Source organism: Carlito syrichta, unplaced genomic scaffold, assembly GCF_000164805.1.
Source record: "Carlito syrichta isolate Samal-C Ts95f unplaced genomic scaffold, Tarsius_syrichta-2.0.1 Scaffold100633, whole genome shotgun sequence".
Taxonomy (NCBI): domain Eukaryota; kingdom Metazoa; phylum Chordata; class Mammalia; order Primates; family Tarsiidae; genus Carlito; species Carlito syrichta.
In genome coordinates this window covers 13,450-30,815 of record NW_007044729.1, presented here as the reverse complement: position 1 = coordinate 30,815, position 17,366 = coordinate 13,450, and the positions used below count along the sequence as shown (strand labels likewise).

General features: G+C 37.4%; 1 protein-coding gene across 2 annotated transcripts in view; it reads right to left on the bottom strand.

Moving 5' to 3' along the window:
* Positions 1-12,505, bottom strand: part of PLEKHA5 (pleckstrin homology domain containing A5) — a 143,797-nt gene extending 131,292 nt beyond the window's left edge. For both annotated transcript variants that reach the window (XM_008064322.1, XM_021715462.1), the window contains exon 1: positions 12,364-12,505. The gene's annotated coding sequence lies outside the window, so the exon portion shown is untranslated. The remainder of the gene's footprint in view (positions 1-12,363) is intronic.
* Between the last annotated feature and the right edge of the window lie 4,861 nt (positions 12,506-17,366).

The window sequence follows — 17,366 nt, the reverse complement described above, 5'->3', positions numbered from 1 at the left end:
CGCTGGAGCCCAGCAGGTCAAGGCTGCGGTGGCCGGGAGCGGCCACTGCACTCCAGTCTGCACTCCAGTGAGACTCCAACTCAAAACAAAAACAAAAACAAAACACACAAAAAACTAAGACACAAACACACACATTAGCCTAGGCCTAAACAGGGCCAAGATCACCAATATCACTCAATGTCACTGTCTTTCACCTCCACATCTGAAAGGTCTTCAGAGCAATAGCATTCACGGAGCTATCATCTGTGATCACAATGCCTTCTTTTTTTTTTTTTGAGTTGAAGTCTCACTCTGTTACCCAGGCTAGAGTGCCAGTGGCATGCTCACAGCTACCGCAGCCTCAACATGCTGGGCTCAGGTGATCTTCCGCCTCAGTCTTCTAAGTTGCTGGAACTACAGGTGGGGGCCACCACGCCTTGCAAATTTTTGGCTTTATTGTAGAGACAAGGTCTCGCCTTGTTGCTTAGGCTGGTCTCGAACCTCTGAGCTCAGGCAGTCCTCTTGCCTCCGCCTCCCAAAGTGCTGGGATTACAGGAATGAGCCACTGTAAGCACACAATGCCTTCTTCTAGAATAACTCCTGAAGGAACTGCCTGAGGCTGTTTTACAGTTAACTTAAAAAAAAATAAGTAGAAGTACTTTCAATGATAAATGATTCAGTAAACACACAAACCAATAGCAGTTGCTTATTATCACTGCCAAGTATTATAACCTGTACATAACTGTATGCACTATACTTTTACATGACTGACAACTCAGTAGGTTTGTTTACACCAGCATTACCACAAATGCATGGCTATGATGACACAGCTATGATGGCTGTAACGTCACTATGTGATAGGAATTTTTCAGCTCTATTATCATCTTATGGGAATACTGTTGTATGTGTAGTACACTGTGGACTCAAATGTTATGTGACACATGAATGTAATTGTTTAAATCTCATGTTATCCTACAGCTCAAATATTGAATATAAAGTGGTGATCTCTCTTAGTTTTCATGCTTCTTGTAAAGATGCTTGCCCCTATTATGTCAAAAGACTAGAGAAGAAAAGTAATTCCTTTTTTTTTTTTTTGAGTTGGAGTTTCACTTTGATTAGATTAGAGTGCAGTGGCACACTCACAGCCACTCCAGCATCAACCTGATGGGCTCAGGTGATCCTTCCTCCTCAGACTTCCAAGTAGCCAGACCTATAGGCAAGCGCTACCACGCCTGGCTAATGTCTTTTTAAAATCTGTTGTAAAGATTAGGTCTCGACAAGTTGCCCAGGATGCTCTGGAATCTGCAGGCTCATGCAATCCCCTCACCTCGGCCTCCCAAAGTGCTGGGATTACAGGCTTGAGTCACCGTGCCAGGCCAAAAAGTAATTCTAATATATAAAAGCTCTGGAGGAAGATGAACTATATTTTTATGCTAGCAAAGGCAGTTTAAGAGTTCTTAAATTGTGACAAATAACACTTTTAAAATAAATAGACTCCTAGAGACTTCAGGGCTGAAGGAAATAGGCCATATTCACAAGCTCAATTTGAGGATCAGGATAATGACTTAATCAATGTCTTTTTTTTTTTTTTTAACAAAAGATACCAAGAAATTGATAAATGGCAACACAAATTGCTTATTCTTTGGTGTTATGCCCTTTTCACTATTTATTACCAGAGACTTAATCATTTACTATAGCCATAAGATTGAATGAAAGATTTTCTGCTTTAAAGTCTCCTTGGAACTATTATCTCATTTAATAATTATTTGATCATGGGTAGGCGATGGCTCAAGCCTGTAATCCCAGCACTTTGGGAGGCCAAGGCAAGAGGACTGACTGAGCCCAGGAGATCGAGACCAGCCTGGGCAACTTGGTGAGACCTTGTCTCTATAATAAATCAAAAAATTAGCCAGGTGTGGTGGTATGCACCTGTAATTCCAGCTACTTGGAAGGCTGATGCGGAAGGATCACCTGAGCCCAGCAGGTTGAGGCTGTGGTAGCCGTGAGCATGCCACACACTCCAGCCTAGGCAACAGAGTGAGACTCTGACCGCCCCCCAAAAAAGAATTCATTAGTCTACCTAATTCCTTTTCAAGTCTTATATATTTATGAATCAAATCATGAATTATGTAGGTAACTACCATAATCTTGGGCTATGCTGTACTTTAAGCAGAGAACTAATTCTGAACTTTCTGGTAGCCCAGATTAAAAGGGAAAGCTAAACCACACAGCTCCTATAATCTATTAATGGAAGTAGAGCAATTTACCAGTTTTGAATCAACTCTTAAATACCAGGTGCTTTTATATAAAGAATAACTATGATTGTATGTTGGCACTCAGATAATAGGGAAAGCTGGTATTTGTCTCCCTTTCTAAGGTCATTAAAGGAAGACGCTCTTTGTGCAGTCCACATTGTTATATTCCTCTCTCAGCAGGATACTTAAAAAGGAGGATGCCAATGATATTTCTTTTTTCTTTCTTTTTTTTTTTTGAGTCTGAGTCTCACTCTTGTTGCCCAGGCTATAGTATAGTAGCATGCTCAGGAGCACCACAGCCTCGACCTGCTGGGCTTAGGTGATCCTTCCATCCCAGCCTTCCAACTAGCAGGAATCACAGGCACGCACCACCACACCTGGCTAATTTTTGATTTGTTGTAGAGACGAGGTCTCAAGTTGCCCAGGCTGGTCTCGAACCCCTAGGCTCAGGCAATTATTTTGTCTCTGCCTCCCAAAGTGCTAGGAATACAGGCATGAGCCACCACACCAGGCCTGATATTTCTTAAAAACACTAGATACTCTCATAAAAGATGCACAAATACATATTTCAATATGAACCCCAATAAAATTAAAATTATGCAATTAGAAAAAGAGAAAAAGATGTGCCAATGTGGTGTTTCAAATTTCTAGTTAAAATGATAAAAATCAGTAAAACTCAAGGAACTATTTCATTCTTAATGGAGAGTTATTTAAATTTATACATTAAGTATATAATAGAATTAACTACACACTGACAAATGAAATTTGTGATCAACATTTCTGCTACCCAAAAGACCAAAACCATAAAAAACTTTGTTGAATGCAAAAATATTTTATCTGATATTTACATATAGATAAAATGCCCTCATAAGTTCTTTAACACACTGGAATTTTTTTGATTTTTGCAGAAATGAATCTAGTACTAAATGTACTAGATTTAAAAATTAACATAAAAAATCAGAGTAATGTTACATAGAACAAATTGGTACATGATATATTCGTTAAACCAAATATGGAAAAGAACAATTTCAGCTTTTAAAATAAGAATATTTATGATTTCAAGATGATGATTCAGAATAGCTTAATGCAGCAGCACTGCCATCTTTAGTAGGCTGGCTTGTCCTTTTTAGTTAGGCATATTCTCACAAGCCAAGTGGGGTGCTATGTCCCAAGTATCACAGAGTATTCTCTGGACCTCAAAAGTTCAGAGATAAAAGGAATGCTTCGCTTTGCATATCCTTTTCAAGATGTTTCCTCAAAACTCCCTGGCCATATTTTCTCTAGAATCTCATGAGTCAGAGATATGAGATTTCATGCCCGATTCAATCAACGGCACAATAAATTAGGCTACTATGATGAGCTTAACACCAAGCAAGATTTGCAACTTTGTGGCCCATCCAAAGGAAAGTGAATAGAATGAGGTTATTAATAGCAAGGAAGAAGAGGGAAGGAAAAGGTTATTAGCTAAGAAATGTCCTATTTTCTTAAACAAAGCACATTACACATATTCCAAAGAAAATATTTGCACCAGCATATTCAAAATGTAGATTTCTCTTTTTTACACGGTAAAAGAAGAAAATGGTTTTACTGATTTCTTCCTTTAGGAAAGTACAGTGTTTTAATCTGAACTTACAAACTTTAGAGATTGTTTCTCTACCTCCAAAAAATGTTTCAATGTTTTGGTCATACTGGCTACTCTTCGTATTGTAATTCTTCCCTGTGCGAGCATTTGTTTTGGGGCATTTTTTTTTAACCTTAATTTCATGGGTAACTTCAGTGACTGCTTTAATACAAAATCCATTTCTTTTTAAATTTAAGGAATAAATATTGAAATTGCTATTAACATATTGCCAATAACAACTAATACTATTCTTCTAAGTGACACATTACAGTCCAACCAAGCAAGCTTTATTAAGTAGTGTTTTATGTGTATAACCATGGTGTATGTTTCAACAGTAATGTTGAAAATATATCTACTGTGCAAAAAGAGTAACATGTATTTTAGAAAACTCTGTCCCACAGAAGAGATTCTGGTTGTTTCTTATTAAATTCAGATGTGAACCTATTTATATGATTTGCTCTGAATCGTTTTTCCCTTAAGGGAAAGAGAGAAGGATTTAGTTTAAGAAAAACAGGATAGCATAGTGGTTTGGCAGCTGCTGTTTGCTAATTCTTCTGCCAATTCTGGTAATGAAGCCAGTATCGTAACTTGGACTTTTACAAGGGTCCAACCCATAAAAGCTGCCATATATTCACATTACAGTTAGACTCGAGTGGGGCAGAAGAGGTGTGGAAACTATGGAGGCAACTATATTTCTCTGTGAAGAAAACTATGCAGTAAATAGCTCAGATGTGTCCTTTAAAACTCTGCTTTTAGTATCCTTCTATTTAAGCCAAAGAGTACTATAATGCTGTAGATTCTCAATTTGGCCTTAGTTTCATTACATTATAAGACAATTATACTCTCTAGTTTGTTTTAAAATGGAAGAGCTTTTATCAGTAGAAATTATACTGCATCTTATAACTTTGTGACTCAAACAATCAAGTCTAAGTAGGTTTAAAAATATGTTGGTAAACTGGGCTTGGTGGCTCAGCCTGTAATCCTGTGCCTTTGGGAGGCTGAGGTGAGTGGATTGCCTGAGCCCGCAGGTTCAAGACCCGCCTGGGCAGGCGAGACCTCATCTCTACAATAAAATAAAAAAAATTAGCTGGGTGTGGCAGCGCGCGCTTGTAATTCCGGCTATTCGAAAGGCTGAGGCGGAAGGATCGCCGGAGCCCAGCAGGTTGAGGCTGCGGTGGCCGGGAGCGGCCACTGCACTTCAGTCTGGGTGACTGAATGAGACTCCAACTCAAAAAAAAAAAAATACGTTGGTAGCATCTGTTTAGTTATTAAATCAATTGGTTTTATGTTAGACTTAAGTTATTATTAAATATATAGTTCATTAATGTCTTATATGATAATTACTTTAACTTATTTTTACTTTAGCGAAAAGGATAAAAACATTATGTTGAAATCTGGCTGCCACAATGACTGTTTCTGCAATTTATTTTTAAACTGAAGCTATTCGGGCATAGAAAATTGTGCCTACAATTAAAGGCCATGTTTTAAGAACAAAAGAAAAACACTAAAAGCGCCCCGCCCTTCTTGTGAGAATCTGAATTCTTGAGCTTTGGTTATGTAAAGAAATAACCACTAAGCTAGCAATCTAAAAGACTGCATTTTTTTTTTTTTTTTTGGTAAAACATGAAAAGTATATATTTCCTTTCCCCACATTTAGTTCTAAATACCATTTGCCTTTAACTTAGAACTAACTGCTTCCAGACATCCTGCTTAAACCTCAGTGATTCATTTACTAACCATCTACAAATTCTCCTTAAGGTCTTAACTCTTTATTTTCTATGCTTTCTCCTCACTCACTTAGAAAATGGATAAAAAAAGAATGGGTTCATCAGGTGTGAAAACCTCACTGATCCAAACCCCAGCAATAGACACTATGTTTTGTTTTGTTTTGTTTTTTGAGTTGGAGTCTCATTCTGTCGCCCAGACTGGAGTGCGGTGGCCGAGAGGCCACCGCAGCCTCGACCTGCTGAGCTCCGGCGATCCTTCCGCCTCAGCCTTCCGAGTTGCTGGAACTACAGGCGCGCGCTACTACACCCAGATCATTTTTTGATTTATTGTAGAGATGAGGTTTCGCCAAGTTGCCCAGGCGGGTCTCGAACTATGATCCCCACCAATCATCACACTCAGAGCCGCTCATGAAACTCAACAATCTGCCCTCACTCGGACCCTTTGAAGTAGGATCACCGTCTGCACTTTACAAACGCATAAACTGAGGCTCACAGCATTTAGAAAGTCGCCAGAAGACACACTGTGAGAGAGAGAGAGGTGTCTCCAAGACCTGAGCTGCTTTCTTTTCAGATCCCCACCTTTCAATAGCTGCCCCCTCCCTGATTCTTCCCACAGCCAATGAGACTTTTCAGTTCTGCCCTTGTCTTTTGTTCAATGGCACTAAAACAGAATAAAGCCATACTTTTCTGAGAGGCCCCGTCACTGACAGGAGATGAAGGACAGTGTACATGCTACCTCTGTCGCTGCTCCTCCCCGCCCTCCTATCTCACTGACTAGCATCACCCCAAGATCCCTTCTATCTGAAGCACAGTAATGAAACCTTTCCCAATTCCAGTTTTATTTTAAATCCAATGCTTCTTCTCCATCTTTCTATCCTTGGAAGCTTCATGACCATTTTCCACTCTTAGCTGCTCAGACAAAATTAGTACCAAAACAGATTTAGAAATATTACCTCACATTTCCCCCGTTACAGGTAGCAAAGAATTAAAGTACAAATAACAGTTGTAAAGCACTTGTTGTATCCACAGGAACCGGAAATCTTGCTTGACCCAACCAAAGGAGATGGCTTAAAACCCCGGAAAATAAGAGTATGATGTAATACTGCAAGTACAAAGCTGAAACCATTATCACAGACTAAAAACAATAAAGAAAACAATTTAAAAGTAAAAAACATAAGAGGCTCACATAGTAATTCACTTGTTTTAAATTTCTGGTTATTTACAGATAATTTCTAAATCATCTTTTAAAGCTTTCTTAAATAACATACTCGTTAAGAATCTACAGGCCAGGCATGGTGGCTCAAGCCTTTAATCCCAGCACTTTGGGAGGCGGAGGTGAGAGGATTTCCTGAGCCCTGGGATTCGAGACCAGTCTGGGCAACTTGGTGAGACCTCGTCTCTACAATATATCAAAAAATTAGCTGGGCGTGGTAGTGCATGCCTGTAGTTCCAGCTTAGAATGCTGAGGTAGAAGGATCGCCTGAGCCTAGCAGGTCAATGCTGGAGTGGCCATGAGCCTGCTTCTGCACTCCAGCCTGGGCGACAGAGTGAGACTCTGATTCAAAAAAAAAGAAGCAATCTACAAAACAAACACCTTTTAATGAATTTTAAACAATTTTGAAAATAATACAAGAATATTCAATTAACACCATGCTAGTTAAAAATAAAATGTACCTATCACATACATCCTGAGTGTTATGACACAGTAACATTTTAGATCACTTAATAAAATTAAAAGCAAAACTGCCTAAAATAATTTAGATAATTCTTTCACCTAGAAGTCATTTGAGTGAATCTAAACTTAAGAAATTCTTAGATAGGAAGGTTAATTGGCACTGCATGGATAAACCAGAAATATGATTCTTAAAATGTACACAAAAGTAATTTTCTACCAAGCGTTTCGAGAATTAAGTGATATATACCTTGTTGCCACCAGAGTAGATAGTTAATAACATCTCACCTACAGTCTTAGAGCAGGTTCATATGTCCCCAAGACTCTTTTAAGTTTTATCTATTTTTTAAAATTTATTTTTAAATTGACAAATATATATTGTACATATTCATCATGTACAACATGTTGTTTTGAAATCCCAAGACTCTCTTAATAGCATCTAAATTTATCTCATTGTAACCAGACTCTCCATGTTGAGCTTCAACTTATTTTTGTAAAATAGGAACCAACACCAAAAATCCAAAATCAAAACCAAACCAGCCGGGCTCGGTAGCTCAGCCTGTAATCCCAGCGCTTTGGGAGGTGAGTGGACTGCCTGAGCCCGCAGATTCAAGACCCACCTGGGCAACTTGGTGAGCCCTCATCTCTACGATAAATCAAAAATTAGCCGGGCGTGGCAGCATGCGCCTGTAGTTCCAGCTACCTGGAAGGTCAAGGCTGAAGGATCCCCGGAGCCCAGTAGGTCGAGGCTGCAGTGGCTGGGAGAGTGCCACTGCACTCTAGTCTGGGCGACGGAGTGAGACTCCAAGTCAAAAAAAAAAAAAAAAAAAAAGAACCAAACCAAACCAGCATCAGCAAAACCCTTGTCCTTTTGATAGTACATGGCACCACCAAGGCACACTACTTGCACCTAACAGAGCCCTCACCAAATATTAGCTACACCAGAATGTGCTAGTAGAATCAGATTTCCTGAAAACAAGTAAACACTGTTATTTCCTTGCTTTAAGCAATTGTTGGCTCTCTGTATCATCTTTAATGTGAAGCACAATGCCTTGCATACAACTATAATCTAATGAATGTGCAACACAGTTATGTGATTTAAAGTTAAAGTTTACTGTTGAACGATCTATGCATAAAATACTTTTAAAGTCACACATAATAAAAATTATCACAGGGTATATTTTAGTGGTTTAAAAGAATACTTATTTGAAAAGCTGCAGAGTCACTTGTATAAAAAATACTATTACAAAAGTCTTAAAAACTTTTAAAATAAAGTTAAGCAGAATCCCAACTTAGAAATATTTCAATGACCAGAAATATTCATCTTGTCATTTAAAAGCAACAATGTGGCATTTAATATATATATACACACACACAGCCGGGCTTGGTGGCTTAGCCTGTAATCCCAGCACTTAGGGAGGCCGAGGCGAGTAGATTGCCTGAGCCCGAGGGTTCGAGACCTGCCTGGGCAACGTGGCGAGACCTCGTCTCTATAATAAATCAAAAATTAGCTGGGCGTGGTAGCGCGCACCTGTAGTTCTGGCTACTTGGAAGGCTGAGGCGGAAGGATCGCTGGAGCCCAGCAGGTCGAGGTTGTGGTGGCCAGGAGTGGCCACTGCACTCCAGTCTGGGTGACAGAGTAAGACTCCAACTAAAAAAAAAAAAAAAGTTCTTGTATATATACACACACATATTTGTGTGTGTGTGTGTGTGTGTGTGTGTGTGTGTGTGGGGATCCTAGAATTTCATTAATCCAGACAACTCTACTACTCTCTGATGAAGATCACTTGGTACTATTTTACTGTTAACATATATTAAAAAGAAGTTTACTATAACATTGGGAAGAAAGCAAACAGCAAATTAGAGAAAGTTAAATTTAAGTACTGACTCTTGCATACACCACTTCAGAAAGCTAACCTAATTCTATCCTGCACATAAATTACTACACAATTTGAAGCAATTAAATTATTTTATTGTAGATAAAACAAATTCTTTTTTATCCAATTCAAACAGAAAAAATGGCTAATCATTTAATTTAACTATTCTTTATCACACAGTATTTACTCATTTTCAAATACTGCATGAACTTTAGCTAAACAATTAAGAACAAAAAGGTAGTTAACTCATAAGTCAATGATAGCCCTATGAAACAAAATGATTTTGTAAAAAAGGTAGGCCTCCTTTCAAAATAGTTATATCAAAGTATAACAAATACTTTTATTAAATTAATATGAGCAAGGCACTGGTGACACTGCCTTGATGAAACTTATAACTATAAATGAATAAGCACAAAGAGTAACATTATAACCATAAGCAAAATACAAAGAGGAGATTGACTAAGGGACTGATCTCAAAGAAAAGAGCAGGGAAGGCATCACCAAAGTGGTTTCTATTTGGATTGAGCCTGGTGGAATCAGCAGGAGTAGTCAGGCTGGTTGGAGTGTGGCACAGTTTTTTTTCTTTTTTGGAGGGGGTGGGGGGAAGAAGGGATGGACACAGAAATGTGCCAGAAATCTAGTCTTTAAATACAACATATTTATGTATATAAAACGTGTTAAATGTGTTATATAGGTTTTCACTCCTGGATTTTCTTGCACTTCAATTTCAAAATGAAAATTTTTTAAAACTCTGAAAAAGCCCAAATAGTAATGCACTTTGTGACTCACACAGCATTTAATTAAGGCTCATTTATTCAACAAATCATTATCTTAAAGCACTGAGAAATTTCCCACTTACATATGAGATAGGAGTGGAACAAAAATCTAACCCAGAATAGCAGGGTAAGTATCTCTCTTCCTACAGCAGAGACACAGAGTGAGCAGGGAGGGCAATCACTAGCAACATGGGGGACAGCCAATGGCCACTGCAGGACACTGATGGCAACATTTTACTCTGGAAACGTATTTCCTTCCAAGAGTGTAAGACATGACATGCTATCAATTGGTTAGATAAACTGGCAGGTTTTCATCGTCAGAGGGAAGATGGAATCTCTCCAATGCAAAGATCAAGACAGCTCTTCAATTACGTAACTTGCTTAGTCAATTCATTTATTCATGTTGAAATTTTTATTAAGCATCTAATATATACAAGGTTTTGTACTACCTACTATTAGGATACAAAAATATAGCTTGAGACTACAAGAGGCTTAAAGAATATGTTTCCATCTGAGTTTACTAAGCCAAATTTCAAACAGAGAAGAGCAGCACAATTACACTTTTCAAACAGGCTACAGTATTCGGTGGAAAGCATTCCTCAAAGCACACCTTATTCATAAGAAAACAGACAAGTGCTCTATCCTCTCCTGCTTTAGTCTCAAGTAAAACTTCTATGTCAATTTCAAGTTATCCCCATAGCTCTGTTCATTGCCTTCTTCTTTTTTTTTTTTGGTCAGATTTAATTTCCTGTTCATACAAAACAAAGTTAAAGAGGCTTTTCCTCACTTGAACTTTATTAGCAACCAATGACCTCTGATGTCATAATGCCTCAAAAACATCTTTGTTTAAAATGTATATTGAATATTTCAATTCATCATCACCATAGTAACTTACCGATTAAGCTTAAAATATAGACTTAAAACCACATTAAACTATTTTAAGCAGATTCAAGAAAATTTTAAGGGGAATAGAAATATTCATGAATTCCCTACATACTTAAATTGGGCAGAATGTTAGCTGGTATCTGAAAATTCTGCCACTTAAGGAAAAAATTGTGGATCTTGAATTAGGGCTGTCATGTCAAATAAAGCACACTCAAAACTCTGCATCTATATTTTTAATGCTTCTAATCACAGAAGTATAATGTACCAGGAGTCCTAATATGAGGTATTGCTAATTCCTAAAATTTGTTATTCTTCGCACATTAACATATAAAAAGCTCATTAGAGCACATCCTTTCAACACCTAACTATAATATATACATAAAAAATGTACAGCAAGTCTTATTTTTCAACTGCTTCAGAAAACTGAAGTGAAAATATTTAACAGATGTATTAAGATTTTTCATATTGCCTTTTGCTTAACTATACTTAAAAAGTAGAAAGTGCCTATTTTCTAAAAATCTTGCTTGAAAATTCTTCTAAAAGACCTTGAAATCACAAGGCTGCTACTGAACCTGCAAGAAAACAATTATGCCAGAAATAGCAAAATGTAAGACTTAATAGGCTTGGTTTGCACAATATAATGAAATTAAAATATCATTTATCCACATGAAACAAAAAAGGAAGTCATAAGCAAAATAGACATATCTATAAACAAAATTTACTCAGCATAACCTACTTCTAAAACTAATGCTTTGAAAACAACTATATCAATTTACACAGTGCAATTCAAATAAATATGAATTGATATTGTTAATAGTAAATTTTTAAAAGGCATATTGCTCAGCCTCTACAATCCATAGCAATCATATTCTTAATTGCTTTTAAAAATTAAAAAATATCTTAATTGCTTTAAATCTAAGATATTGTTTATAATATATAATTTCCTGCTATTATATTGATATTAAGTTTTAGGTCAATAAAGATTCCTACTTTGAACCGCATCACCAAAATAGCCCGAAGAATTAAAGAAATAGCAGCAGCTTTAGCTAAGTGTTAATTAGTTTAGACTAGTATTAGTAACTAGTATTACTATACTTTTAAAAAGGCATTATATAATGAATACTATTAGTACTTCCACAGCAACATTTGAGGTATTACTCATCTAAATCTCTTTAGAGGATGAAGGGAAATCAAGCTTCTCCTCTGAATAAGTTAAAAAAATAAACAAGGTATATTACACTTTTACATAAAATTGTGTTAGGCTTTAACACCATTTGTGACTAAGTCCTCCCTCATGTAGCTTAAAGTTAAGGAAAGACTAACTTGGAGAAACACAGTTCTAATCCTCACTCTTAAAATGTTCAAGCATTTGAAAACCTAATGGATATTTTTATATTTCTACAGTCATGGCAATACTTCATTTATAGAAATATTTACCATATGTTAATCCTTTGCACGAGGAACCATGCCTGGCACTAGTGCTACAAAGATTATTTACCACAGGATCACTACTATTCACTTAGTCTCTAACTATTTATTATTAATACATAAAAGTAACAAGGATTACTCACCAGTTTTCATCAAAATCGTATCCTGAAAAAGATATTCAGCTACAGGCAAAAAGGACACTGGAATAAAAAGAAGATTCAACTCCTTTGTCTTTGAGCTGCTCCTAGTGAGCACTGTGGGGACCAAGCACTGAGAAAATACACTGGCTGTCAGGCTGGCCTGCCACTCTGGAAGTCTGACACCAGACTGACGTCACACTCTAACATGTCATTGCAGCCGCAAATTAAGGCAGCTTCTCCAGGAAGAATCTGTTGTGATTATGCATGCCTTCGAGTCATAAGAATAAAATATGATTTTAATTCCCTTAAAACTGGCATACAGCACAGGGCAAAATACCAAGATATACGGTTGCAGATAGCCTGAGGGAAATGTTTAGTGAGAATTTAAAAATAACCTTAGTTCTAAATAAATGGATATTTTCTGTTAAAACTGTAAGTATACCAACTAAAACGACTCCTTTAAAAAGATTTTTTGTTGTTCTTACAAAGGTGATACATACTTGTTTCAAAAATTCAACCAATAAAAGATATTAAGAAAGGCTAAAATTGCCTGGAATTCTACCACTCAGAAATGATGACAACTGCTCAGATTTATCGATCACTTACTACGTCAAGCACTTTACAAACACCTCTGAGCTCCATAACCCAGCAAGATAGACTGTATAGTTATCTTCATTTTACTGAAGAAGCAGAGGCACAAAGTAGTTAAGCAACTTACCCACAGTAACAATGTTAATAAGTGGCCAAACAGGATTCAAACATGAGTAGAGTGTCTCTACTGCCCAGACATTTGATTACTAAGTTATACTAAGTAGCAGAAAAGACAGTAGCTGTTAATATTTTTGTGAATGTCTTCTTAGATCAGAGTTAGTATACATACACATATATTTATTTGACATAAGGAACTCAAACTATAAATGTTGTCTTCCAACATGCTTTTCTTTCACTCAATAATACGCAATGGACAGGTTTCCAGGTCAGTAATGACACTTCTAACTTTCCTTTTTTGATGACTGTTCATCCCAGTTATCTAAACCTATGCCTTATTAGACACTTTATTTTCAATGTTTTGCTATTATAAACAACATTCAATGTATATAACTGCTCAGACATCTTTTGTACGTTTCTGTGTTTAGCCGTGTAGAATAATGTAGAAGTGGATGGATAGATCAAAGCATGTGCATGCTTTCAACACATACATACTATACACATTCCTCTCCGAAAAGAGGTAATAATTTATTTTTGTACCCCAATGCATTAGATTTTCCCATTTCCCACATCTTTGCACATACTGAGTACTGACAATTACTTTTCTTGGTTGCAAATCTAAGAAAATATAAGCATTCACACTATTCTAACCGTGTGTGTGTGCGCGTGTACTTCCATTTCAAGTGAGGCTAAGCCTTTCTTCACATGCCTATGCACACAGGAGGTAGTCCAGCTTACCGGTCAAAAGCACATCTGCTCTGGAGTCAGATGACCCCAGTTCAAGCCCAGCTCTTCTTCTCAACAGTTCTCGCACCATGGGCAAGTTACTTAGCCTCTTTATGCCTTAATTTCCTCATATGGAAAATAAAGATAATAATGTAATACTTATGAGATTTTTGAGAGAATTAATATGAGAAAAAACCATGTAAAGAGCAATAGGAATAATGCTTACCACATAATAAGTGTTTAATTAAATGTTGAATCACATTTAATGGCCGACTGCATTTCTTCTACAGTTCATACCTTCACCCAAAATGGTGAAAGTATGGGCAAACTATTTTACATAACATATTGTAAACTACCTTGTTAGAATTTTAATGGTCTAAAAATTTTTAGATACCTCAATCTGAGTTGTCTTACAACTAAATCTAGCACATAACATAACTAGTGCTAAAACAAATTCCTTTCATATGAAACTGCTGCAACAAAAATTAAAAATAGCATCTCAAGTTGAGAAAACAGAATTGTTTCATCATGTAGTTTGAAATACAGATAAGCAAGCCAACAGTTTGCTGTAACCAGAAGGGTTTGCATATGTTTTAGAAAAGTAGTGATTCATGATCTTTCCCATTTTTTTCAAAGTGAAGGTTTTGCTAGTTTCAAATATGTTCAAGTTTAAACTTCTCAGACTATAAAAGAAAACAAACCCATTCTCAGAAACATCAAGAAGAAGTCAATGAAATAACTTTTTTCAGTTTTAAAAGCAAACGATGGCCCCTTTTAAATGGCATAAGTCATAACCTATAAACAGAATATATGAAGATTAAAATATAATGAGCTCGGCTACTTGGAAGGCTGAGGCGGAAGGATCGCTGGAGCCCAGCAGGTCGAGGCTGCGGTGGCCAGGAGCGGCCACTGCACTCCAGTATGGGTGACAGAGTGAGACTCCAACTCAAAAAAAAAATAATAATAATAAGCTTATCGTCCATACTCCCCAACCAAGTTGACTTTCTATTATGTAATAAAATTTTCACTGTTCTCACCAACGACATAGTTATAATAAGGCACCTCTAAAAACTTGCTAAGAAGGAGTTTTATACTATTCTAGCAGGGTTGGTTTAGGTGTATTCACAGTTGTATAAGCTATAAAATTATCCAATCTGAAGACAGACATTTTTTTGTAATAAAATTGTAGCACAATATGTCTGCATAATCACACAGTGGCATGGTGGTTCTGCATATGGCTGCCAGGAGAAAACAATAAAATGAAGCAGCAGAGATCTGTCAAGAGACTCGGGAAGCTTACTGAGAATTAACAACTCAACCAAGTGTTTGGTTTATGAAGTCACTAGTGCCCTGTACAGTTTCTTAGGATCTGTAAAGCTCAAGCCCCTTCATCCACCCATCACTTACAGAAGGACTACTACAGGAAAAACATGGTCTGAAAGAGAGAGAAAGATAAGATCCCTCTTCTCAAGGCCACAACAGCCTGAACTGACAACAGGAGAGAGAAAGAGCTGTAAACAGATCATTATAACATAACCTGATTTGCAGTGCACAGGAGAGGAAATGGCTAAATGCCTACGGGAATCTGGAAAAGGATTTAACAAAGTCAGTGACAAGCTGACCTGACACTTCAAGATAAGATTTCATTTAGAGGAAGCAGAGGTTATAAAAACACAAATATAAGATGTAATCTAAATTTTACATTTACAAAAGATGCCCAATTATCAGAAACAATTCATTTAAGGAAAAAAATACATTAAAATAAGGCAATTTTCATAAGTGTCTTTCAGATTCTGCCTAACTTTTCCCAAATGTTGGAAAGTTTAGCTTTCTCAATTCTGTCCAAACCACATTCTAGGAGAGGAAGCTGAGGTGGACTGTGGATGAATGCTCCACTATTTTGTTGGAGCTAATAATCTTCTTTAAATCAGTGGAGAATCCTAAATCTCAATTAATCTGGATATTTTTCCTCTCGTTATCTCTGTACTATACGGCAGGAACCATGCTTCGTTAAAAACTCACAGAAAAAGTCCAGTGAAGTTTCCAAAGTATTCTCCATAAAATGTTTCAGTGCATACCACAGTCATATTTTGTGATAATGACTAAGGATCCAGTTGTGGCATTTATAATTTTTCAGCCCTTAAATTAGTTTCTTCTCAGTGACCTTTAAAACTCTTTACCACTATCTTCTTCAAAGGGCTACGGACTTCGACTTATTTGACCTAGTTCCCCAGCATTCACTCCACAAAATAGCATATGATCAAACAACTCAATTCAGCACCCACTGCAACCATAATTTGGTACGAATTTACTCATCATGTATACCCATCAGTTCCTTTTTTTTTTTTTTTTTTTGAGTTGGAGTCTCACTCTGTCGCCCAGACTGGAGTGCAGTGGCCGCTCCCGGCCACCACAGCCTCGACCTGCTGGGCTCCGGTGATCCTTCTGCCTCAGCCTTCCAAGTAGCTGGAATTACTGGCATGCACTACCACACCCAGCTGATTTTTTGATTTATTGTAGAGATGAGGTCTAGCTGCCCAGGCGGGTCTCGAACCCGCGGGCTCAGACAATCCACTCACCTCAGCCTCCCAAAGGCGCAGGATTACAGGCTGAGCCACCGAGCCCGGCTCCCCATTAGTTCTTTTGGGTAAGAAACAGATCACCTACCAATCTCTATTCCATATAACACCTTACCATGCTGCAAAACATGCAGCATGCAAATGTTTTAATCAGTTGATTACTGATTTTGATTTCCTAGGTCATTTAATACAAATCTTTCAGAGCAGAAAAGTATTAGTACAATGAGAATACAATTGAATATTAAATCCCAAGTTTATAGAGGCAACAGTAAGAATGACAGTCTCCTTTTTCCCCCTTTTCCCAAATTTATTTATCTTGGTACATCACATACTGTATGTTTATGATTTAAAAAAGAAAAACCAAAGTAACACTAACTACAAAAGTAAATTTAAAATAATTTGAAAATACGGCCTCTCTTTCTCTCTCTCTCTCTCTCATATCCGCATTATCTTCTGTTAAAAGCTGGTAATTAGGTAAGGAGTAAATCAACTCCCAGAAATTAAGCCCTCACATCTAATGATAACCTGAGATAGGTTCCAAATATCCTCTGAACGTATTGCATAGGTAATCAATCACTACAACAACTAAAATCTAATATAGGAGTAAACTCTATGCCACCAAGGAAGACAATCAATGTGGGTGCTGGGTCAACAACTTTTAAACACTGTGTTAGACATCCTCTTTTGGAGCTGACATAACCATTCAAATATTTTCAATTCACTACCCAAGAAAATTTCAAGAGTTGTTCCAAGCCAGGCTCGGTGGCTCAGCCTGTAATCCCGCACTTTGGGAGGCTGAGGTGAGTGGATTGCTTGAACCCGTGGGATTGAGACCTGCCTGGGCAACTTGGTGAGACCTCATCTCTACAATAAATCAAAAAATCAGCCGAGTTCGGTGGCTCAGCCTGTAATCCCGCGCCTTTGGGAGGCTGGGGTGAGTGGATTGCATGAGCCCGTGGGTTCGAGACCAGCCTGGGCAGCGAGACCTCATCT